At 37.2% G+C, this 9,611-nt stretch overlaps 1 pseudogene; it reads right to left on the reverse strand.

The window, feature by feature from the left end:
- Positions 1–7,080: 7,080 nt before the first annotated feature.
- LOC107062330 (geraniol 8-hydroxylase-like) lies at positions 7,081–8,549 on the reverse strand (annotated as a pseudogene).
- Between the last annotated feature and the right edge of the window lie 1,062 nt (positions 8,550–9,611).

Here is a 9,611-nt window from a genome sequence, read left to right on the forward strand (position 1 = left end):
TTATATACATTAGTTCATTTGTATTTCTATATACATCTCAGGCTTATTGTATCTTTGTATACACACAGAGTTTATAACATGTTTAAAACAACTTTTCTTTATATTGCACTTGTTTTAAATTGCATTATATTGAAAGAAGTCAGTCAGGTTGAGTTGAGTTGAGCCAGGTAAGCTATTCAGTTTCTTCCAGTTTTCCTTCTAGCCTATGTTGCTTAGTTTTCCAGCACGCATACTCGTACATTCAATGTACTGATGCCAGTTGGCCTGCATCTTATGATGATACAGACGCAAGTACCCAGGATCAGCATCCAGCACGCCGTTGATCCAACTGAGCACTCCATAGTCAGTGGTGAGCCTCCTTGCTTTCCGAAGGACTCAATTATGTTGTTCTCCTAGTTTTGTTTTATTAGGATGTTGCAGGGTCTGTCCCAACATCCATCTCAGTATTATAGAGGCTCCATAAACAGTCAGTCAGTTAGTTTTGAGTCTCTCATTTATGTATATATGTAAATACTCTATCTTTAGACACGAGTTGCCTTTTTGGCTAGATTTTATCAGTTAAGTTGTTTTATAACCTTGCATTGCATTGAGTTATTCTGTTGAGTTAGGTTTCCGCTGAGTTAAGAAAGTCAGGCCAAGGGTTCGTTTGGGGCCAAGAATGGTCTCCGGGTGCCGGTCCCGCCCAGGGTGTAGGCTCGGGGCGTGACAATAACATAGAGAATTGACCTAAGGATGTCTAGTACTACTTTGCTTCTTGACAACAGTAGTATAAAATCCAAGTAGGCTCTGTAGTGCCTTTTGTGGTCATTCTAATGGGAGGATCTGGCATCACAATAGGATTATGTGTAGTCTCATCAGAGACATCTTGTAAAGAAGAATTCTCATAAGTAAATTATTCTGAAATCTCATTATCATGTTGAACATCCTCACTATCTAACACAACACTGTCTTCAATATGAGGATCCCTATCAGTATGAGTACGTCCATCATTTGAATTGACACAATTATCCATCTCTAAAGAAGAGTTAGAAACAGTGACTGATGGTTGTATCTGTGGCATCACTTGTGCAAATGGGAAAACATCCTCCTGAAAAATCACATCTCTATGCACAGAGATCTTATTGTACTTAATGTACAACAATATATATCCTTTTTGAAGCTCAGAATATCCTATGAGAATAGCAGGGAAAGACCTTTCTGCAAACTTATCACCTCTTGGCAGCACTAAGACATGACAAAGACATCCTAGTGTCCTCAAATGAGAAAGAGAAGGTTGCTTGGCATAAAGCATTTCATAATGACTTTTGTTCTCAATGGCAGTTGAAGGTAACTTGTTCATTAAGTAGACATCAGCCTTAACACAATAGCCCCAAAATCTAACAGGCAAATGTGATTGAAATCTGATAGCTCTAGTAATGTTGAGAATGTGTATGTGTTTCCTCTCTACCATACCATTTTGTTGAGGTGTGTGAGGATAACTACTTTGGTGTAAAATGCCTAGCTCTTGAAATAACCTTGTGCTCTGAGAGTTAAAGAACTCAGTACCATTATCAGACCTCACAATTTTAACATGAGAATCAAATTGAGTCTTAACCATTAGCAGGAAATTTTTTACAGCAACAATGGTTTCAGATTTCAACTGCAATAGGTAAATCCATACAAACCTACTATAGTCATCCACAATTGTTAGAAAATAATGTTTCTTATCCATAGTAGGGGTCTTATAAGGGGCCCAAACATCCATGTGAACAACATCAAAACTTACAGATGCTCTAGAACTACTGATAGGAAATGCAAGTCTAGTTTGCTTAGCTAATGGACAAACTGAACACTTAGAAAGAACTTCACTGTCTTTATTAGTATGAACTAGCTTTAAAATCTTCAGGACTTGAGCAGAAGGATGTCCAAGCCTCCTATGCCAAAGAGAAACATCCTTGATTATTGCTCCTGCATTAATCACTTTCTTCTGACATATGACTTCTTGCTTGTGTGGTGGTGGAACTTTACCATTAAACATGTATAAACCTCCATCTTCTTTACCAATCCCCTTCACCTTGCCACTGAAGAGGTCCTTAAACACACAGAAGTCAGGATAGAATGATACAAAACAAGACAATTCCCTTGTGATTTTTGAAACTGATAATAGGCTGAATTTGAAGTCTGGAACATGTAGAACATTCTTCACTGTCTTGTTATCAAACACAGAGGCCTCACCAATGTGACTAATATCTACCTTGTCTCCTGTAGGCAAGTGTACTTGATTTTTCTGTGATTTAGCTAACACCTGACTCTTTGTGAGTGAATGAGTGTCTGCTTTAATGTGATGAGTTGCACCAGAGACTATGATCCAATCTTGAGTGAAATTATTTGACATTAAACAAGTAGTTATACGTGCCATGTTGACCTTCTTAGAGTCATGTCCTTCTTTGTTTAACATGTTTAGTATTTACTTGTATTCATGATCTGTGAATGCATGACCTTTTGCCATGAAGGCCCTGCTTTCATCTTGACTAGTGGAAGTCCCTTGAGAGCAATCACAATGGCTACCAGATGCATTATTTGCTGAGTGTTGTCCTCCATATTCACTAGAACTTCCTGCATTTCTCAAATTCACATTGTTAGTTGTAGAGGACTGTCTACCATAACTACCTCCATTGGTAGAGTTAGATGCATTGCGTGTGTTGCTATTTCCATAGCCCGATCCTGACCTTCTCATTTGCTTCCAATCCTCTGGGTAACCAATCAACTTATAACAATTCTCTTTAGTGTGCCCAGTAAAATGACAAAAGTCACACCTCTTCCCTTTGTAATACTCTCTTCCTGGATTTTTGTTCACATTAAGTGTTATTGATTCTGGCTTTTCTACTACATTAACAACAACTAATAAATGCTGAATCTCATCTTCAATAACCATAACATAAGCCTGATTAATGGAAGGTGTAATTCCTTTCAATTATATCTGTCTCCTAGCTTGATCATAAGAATCATTTAAACCACTTAAAACTGAATTAACATTTGTTGATGCAGATCATGATCAACATAATCTTTCGATTGAGGACATTTACAACAAGGATTTGGTATCACAGCATCATATTCACTCCATAATGTTTTTAACTTAGTGAAATAATGTGATACAGAATCTGTACCTTGTGTGAGTGTGGTGAGTTCCCTATGTAGCTGATAGATCCTCATTCTGTTCACCTTGTCAAATCGTTCTTTCAAATCTTCCCAAACTGCAAATGCAATAGTTGCATATACGATTCCACTGAGTAGATCATCACTAACATTGTTCATTAGCCAGTATAATATAATCGCATTACACGTCTCCCATTGTTCATGAAGCTCATCCTTGTACAATCATCTAGTACAAGCTCCAGTCACAAAACCAAACTTTCTCTTCCCTAGAAGTGCAATCCTCATCGACCTGCTCCAGATCCCATAGTTCTCTGATCCAGTCAATTTTATGGGAATTAGTTGTAACAACTCGCAAAAAAATCGAATCAACTAGGAAGAAGTTAAGAATTTGGAAATAGTCATTTTTGGAAATAATGAAAAATCTGGAAAATGGTTTAAGTTAGGAAAAGTGAGTTTTTGGTCAAATTCAAACGGCCATAACTCCTAGCTCAGGATGAGTTAGGTGTAGTTTCAGATATGGTTGGAATGATCTTTGTAACGCCGCCGAGTTTTCACAATTCCGAGTTCTTATGAATGAGTTATGCCCGTTGAAAGTTGGCTGTTGGAATAAGGAAATGTCCAATTCGGATTTTGGAAGGGTATTTTGGTCTTTTCCTTATCCAATTAATTAAATTCATTTTAGTGAATTAATTAAGGGTCTAAACTGAACTTGTTCAGTTTACGCTTTTGGAAAAGAGTTGGGGTTTTAGAGAAGAGAAAAGAAGAGGAGAAAAGAAAAGGGGAAAGCAAGGAAATCGTCAAGTTCTTCAAGCTTAGATCGTGGTTTTCGTCGGGGGTGATCCCTACAAGGTATGCGAGATCACATAGCGTTGGGTTAGTTCACCCACGTGCCAAGCATATTTAATTCAGCAATTTTCGTTCTAAAAGAGTTAGAATTTGATCTTTTTGAGTCGTGTTCTTGAATTGTTTTCATTCTTGAGCTTACATGTGATTGATGGGTTTTCTTGAGACGTTTTAGCAATTGTTAAGAGTTGTTTCGAGTTAGATTCTAGTGTACATGCAGTGGGTATCTGAATCTAAGAAAGTATTGAGAAAAGGAATCGATTTAAAATGATTTAGGATCAGAAAGCGAGTTGAAAAACTCGTCAGACGCACCTGGGGAGGGCCAGGCGCGTCGCGCCCCCATATCGCCAGGAGGCTGGGGCGGCGTGCCTGCAGTGCGCCCAAAATGATCCCCAGTAAATTGGGGCCTGGCGCGGTGCGTCAGGGACACGCCCGGATCGGCGTTTTACACCAGTTTTCGTCGTTTAGCCTATTTAAGTTATTCTAAAGTGTCTTAACACTTTCCATTGATCCTAACTACTCTAAATGACTTCTAAACACCTAGAAATCATCCATAAACATGAATCATAACCTTAAATCCATAAATTCAAATTCAAGGAAAGTCAAGAGCCAAGTCGAGGAAGTTCTTAGAGTCTTTTCAAGAAGCCTTTTGCAAATGCTTTTCACTTTATTTTAAGACTTAAGTTTTGAAGTTGAGTAAAGAGTAAGAGCAAAGTTCATTTTCTTTAAAATGATATATGGAAACTAAGTATTCCTAAGAGTAAATATTTTCTCATTTAAGATGAGAGTAAACTGAGATTTCCAAAGAGTTTTGAACAGAAAAAGGGAACATTGATTCCAAGAGAGCTTTTAAGCTAAGTTTGAGTAATTATCTCAAACCAGAGAAGAAGTTGTTTTAAAAAAAACATATGAGCTAAGTATATTTTGGGAGTAGTATTGAGCACCGATATGGGGACGTGAATTCATATTAACTCAAGCCCCATAAACCATGTAGCCATCATATGCAAAAAAAGGGTCATACTTTTTAGATGATTCCTTCGTGCTTTTCAGCATAGACTAGTGGATCCACTTAGTAGTTCAGGTTCTATACCGATGGCAAGGTATATGACGGTCCTCGGCAATGTGAGGTAAAACGTTGTACCATCACTTAGGCTCATAGTGATGGTTTTCGGTTAGAGAAACTCCCACAGAAGTTATTGTATTTTTATATACATCAGTTTATTGTATTTTTACACACATTTCAGAGTTATGTTGTATCTTTGTATATACACAGAGTTGACATCATGTTTTTAAACAACTTTTCTTTATATTGCACTTGTTTTAAACTGCTTTATATTAAAATGAGTTCAGTTGAGTATTCATAAGTTGAGAAGAGCCAAGGTAAGTGTTTCTTTCAGATTCCCTTTCAAGACTATGTTGTTTTAGCATTCCAACTCGCATACTTGTACATTCAATATACTGATGCCAGTTGGCCGGCATCATCTTATGATGTAGACGCAGGTAACCAGGATCAGCATCCAGCGCCTCGTTGATCCAACTTGACCACTTAGAGTCTGTGGTGAGCCTCCTCGCATTTCGGAGGACTCTTTTATTCGCTTTCTAGTTTAGTTCATTAGGATGTTGTGGGGATTGTCCCAACATCCATCTCAGTAGTTTAGAGACTTCATAGATAGTCAATTATTAGTCTGTTAGTCTTCTCATTTTACCTTATGTTAATACTTGGGTTGCCATTTTGGCCAAGTTGAATGTTTAATTCTTTTAACATTCTAAGTTATACTATTAAGCTATTTGAGTAAATTCATTTGATCATTGTAATCATGCTTAGAGTCTTCCGTTGAGTTAAGTAAGCCAGGCCAAGGGTTCGCTTGGGGCCATCAATGGTTGTCGAGTGTCAGTCCCTCCCAGGGTGTAGGCTCGAGGCGTGACATTAGTACAGCTCCTGAAGCGTCTGATGGTTCGATGTACAGAGGATCATTTTGATCGAACTTAGGACCCGCCATTGATGAATGCTCAAAAGAAAACAAGTTGAAGGAGAAGACTCTGCTTTCGTCTAAGACTTCCTTTGCTTATACACAGCCAACATCGATTACTCAGAGCTCTGATACCATGAGAAAACTGTGAGCTAATGAGCTCATCAGTTCATTGATGAACTTGGACACAAACTGAATGAAGAAGAAGAAAGGGAGAGATTTTTTATTGATAGTTAACTGCAACAACTTACAAAGTGTGACTCTCACCAAGTACTTTTATAGCTAGGAATTGAGATAACAAACTAACTAATTATTGATAGCTCATGATTCAATGCAACCAATTAATCTGTTAACTAACTAACTATCCATTAACTAACTAACTAATTGAAAAGTGAAAAGTGTTAACTAACAGTGTTAAGTAGTTAGCTAAGTGATGAATTAACTAAGTGATGATGAATTGAATTGTATTTGAACATCCTCTTTGCTAAATCTTCAAAATCATCGAGTAAGGACTTTGTTAGTTTATCATTAAGCACATGAATATCATATAAAGACGACACGATTGGTGAATTTCACACGTAATCAGCAATACCTACCATTAACAAAATAAAATTGTATGACTGCAAAAGCAGAACATATTCTAGCTGATGAAAATCAAACCTCTGGTCCTCATGATAGATAACTAAAAGAAATAAAGTTCTTTTAATTGTCTATGACTAGGCTTGCACCCATGAGAAGTAGACTGACTTGAATTCTTCGTATACATCAAACAATCTATGACTATATTTGTTTGGCATATATTTCAGAAGTTGTAGAAAGATAGATAATTCATTTCTGGGAAGACTTATTATTATTATTTTATAAGAAACCATATGTACATAGGTTGTTCAAAATTTGAACATTCTTACATTTATTTTCATCATCATAATATTCTTACTTTATTCCCTAATGGTTTAAAGAAAATGACATAACAATAAATCAGACAAAGCTCGAATTGAGAGGATGACTTGCAAGTAATGTGACTAGTTTCGTTCAGAAAATCATATGGCCTGGTCAAGGTAAAACTTATGCACACTCGATATTTACATCATACTAACAGTGAATGCCAGATATATGATATGATGTAATTAACTCAAGTACGGATAAGTATTTGCTGACCAATCGGCAATATCAAAGAGGATATGGGATAACATGTAAAGGATGAGCTTTGGGTGTGATTGAAACCAAATTTCTCATCCATATTTAAGTCTTTTGGTTGAATGTCCGCCTCAAGTTTCCAATTGAACGAATTCAACATCGAGCCCAACATTACTGGAACCATTCTCAATGCAAGTGGCAAGCCAGGGCATATTCTTCGGCCAACACCAAATGGAATCAAATCAAAATCTTTTCCTCGCATATCCAATTCTATACTCTGGAACCGCTCAGGTTTAAATATCAAAGGTTCCTCCCAAAAAGTAGAATCTCGACCAATTTCCCCCACGTTGACTAGTACCAATGAACCCTTTGGAATGATATAGTCAAACAATTTGACATCCTGATCTACTCTGCGTGGGATTAAGAATGGAGCTGGTGGATGCATTCTTAGTGTTTCTTTGACGATAAATTGCAAGTAAGGGAGTCGGGATACATCAACTTCTTCTATTGGTTTTCTTTTTCCAATGACTTCTGAAAGCTCAGCTTGGGCTTTCTTCATAATCTCTGGTTGTCTAAGTGTTTCTGCCATTGCCCATTCTAATGTGCTTGTAGTTGTATCAGTACCACCAATAAATAAGTCCTGTTACACTTTGTCTATATCTCAAATACAGTTAAAATACGTCATATTATCTTAACAATGCATCGAATACAACTACCTATCAATGTATTCTCATATCTTTTTTTTTTTACTTAATATAAATTGTTTTTAAGAAAAAAAAATGAAGTTTGAAGGCTTGGAAAGGGGTAAGGAAAAAGATGAAAATTTGCAACACTAAAATTTAAAGGATAAAGAGTACTAGAGCACGAACCATGAACGTGGATTTTATGTAATTCTCATCAAACTCTTGAGGATTTTCCGCACTATGGTTGAGGAACACTTCCAAAACGTCACTCTTTTCAGTGTGGTTCTTTTTCTTTTCCTCCAACCACTCATTGATCAAATCACCAAAAAGTTTAAACAACTTGGCAAAATGAATGTTTGTGCGATACCTTATATTTTGAGGATCAATCTTTTCAAGTATATATGGGGAAAACATCAACTAAGTTGATCTTCCTAGCCTCATCTATGATGCCCCAAATTACCTCCTTCAACTCAACCTTTATATTTTGAAAACAATTATATCAACATTGTAGTACATCTAATGCATCATTCGGTACAAAAGAAAGTATAAACAAGGGGTCAACGAGGTTACTCAACTAATAATTGTTATTAAACAATATAATCACATTCTTCAACTTTACCTTTGAAGCCGTAAAAGGATCAACCAAATCCTTGGAGAAAAGGGTGTTCGACAACAAATTGAGACTAGTCTTGAAAGCAACTTGTCCTACATCCACAACTTTACCTTCTTGACAACATTTTAAACAATAATCAATCAATTATTTCACCTTTTGAGACCTCATGATTCGCAATTGAAAATCAACATTTATTTCTTGTTGTGAAAGGATCAAATCCTTCATCATACCTGTTGGCACTTGGCAGTCTCATATGCTGGCTGAGATCAAGATAACAAAAGTAGACATGTTGTAACATCCGATGATTTGAAATAACTAAGAAGAGGCATAGAATTGAAATTTTTCATTTTTTTGAAAAGAATTTGAAAATCTGGAAATTTGGTTAAGTGTGGGATATCAGTGAGTTTTGGCCAACTTTGATCAGTCATAATTTCTAGCTCAGGATAAGTTAGGTGTAGTTCCAGTTATGGTTACAAAGTTCGTCGAATGATCTTTCCAACGCCACCGAGTTTGTTCGATTCCGAGTTCGTATGAGTGAGTTATGCTCTTTGAAAGTTGGGCAGTTGGCAGAGAAATCAGTCCGAAAATTTTAAGGACATTTTGGTCTTTTCACTAACCAATTCTTTTGGGTTATATTGAGGTGTTAGGCTGGTTTTTTTTTATCAGTTCTTTCCCATTTTAAAAGAGTTAGAGTTAGGGCCTGGGAGATAAGAGAGAAAGAAGAGAAGAAGAAGAGGAGAAAGAGAAGAGCAAGCAAGGAAATCAACCAAGTTCCGTCGTGGATATCGTTGGGGGTGATCCCTACTAGGTATGTGAGTTCATAGTTTGGGTTGGTTCTTTTTTCATAGTTTTGGATTGGCTCTTTCCCCCACACGCCACACTCGTTTTACTATTGAGAAAAAATTGGTGTTGTTGTTGAAGTTGTTGGTTGTGTTGTTGATGTTGTTGATTTGTGTTGTTGGAGTTCCTTGTTGATTTAGGGCATGATTGGGTTGTGTTTTCGAGTTGAATCTCTTGTATGTTGAGGGATTTTATGATCCTTAGTGCTTGGGGTTGAAACCATTGAAGTTTAGAAGGTTTAGAGTTGGAGAAAAGAGGGAGAAAAGTCGAGTTTTCTGGGTAAGGGATTGGCGCGTCGCGCCTACCAGCGCGCCCCAAAAGGGGTTCTGAAGTTTCCCCCTTGGGGCGGCGCACCTAGCAATGCGCCAGCAGTCCCCCTCTGAAATTTGA

This window comes from Solanum tuberosum, unplaced genomic scaffold (genome assembly GCF_000226075.1).
Source record: "Solanum tuberosum cultivar DM 1-3 516 R44 unplaced genomic scaffold, SolTub_3.0 scf00216, whole genome shotgun sequence".
Lineage (NCBI taxonomy): Eukaryota > Viridiplantae > Streptophyta > Magnoliopsida > Solanales > Solanaceae > Solanum > Solanum tuberosum.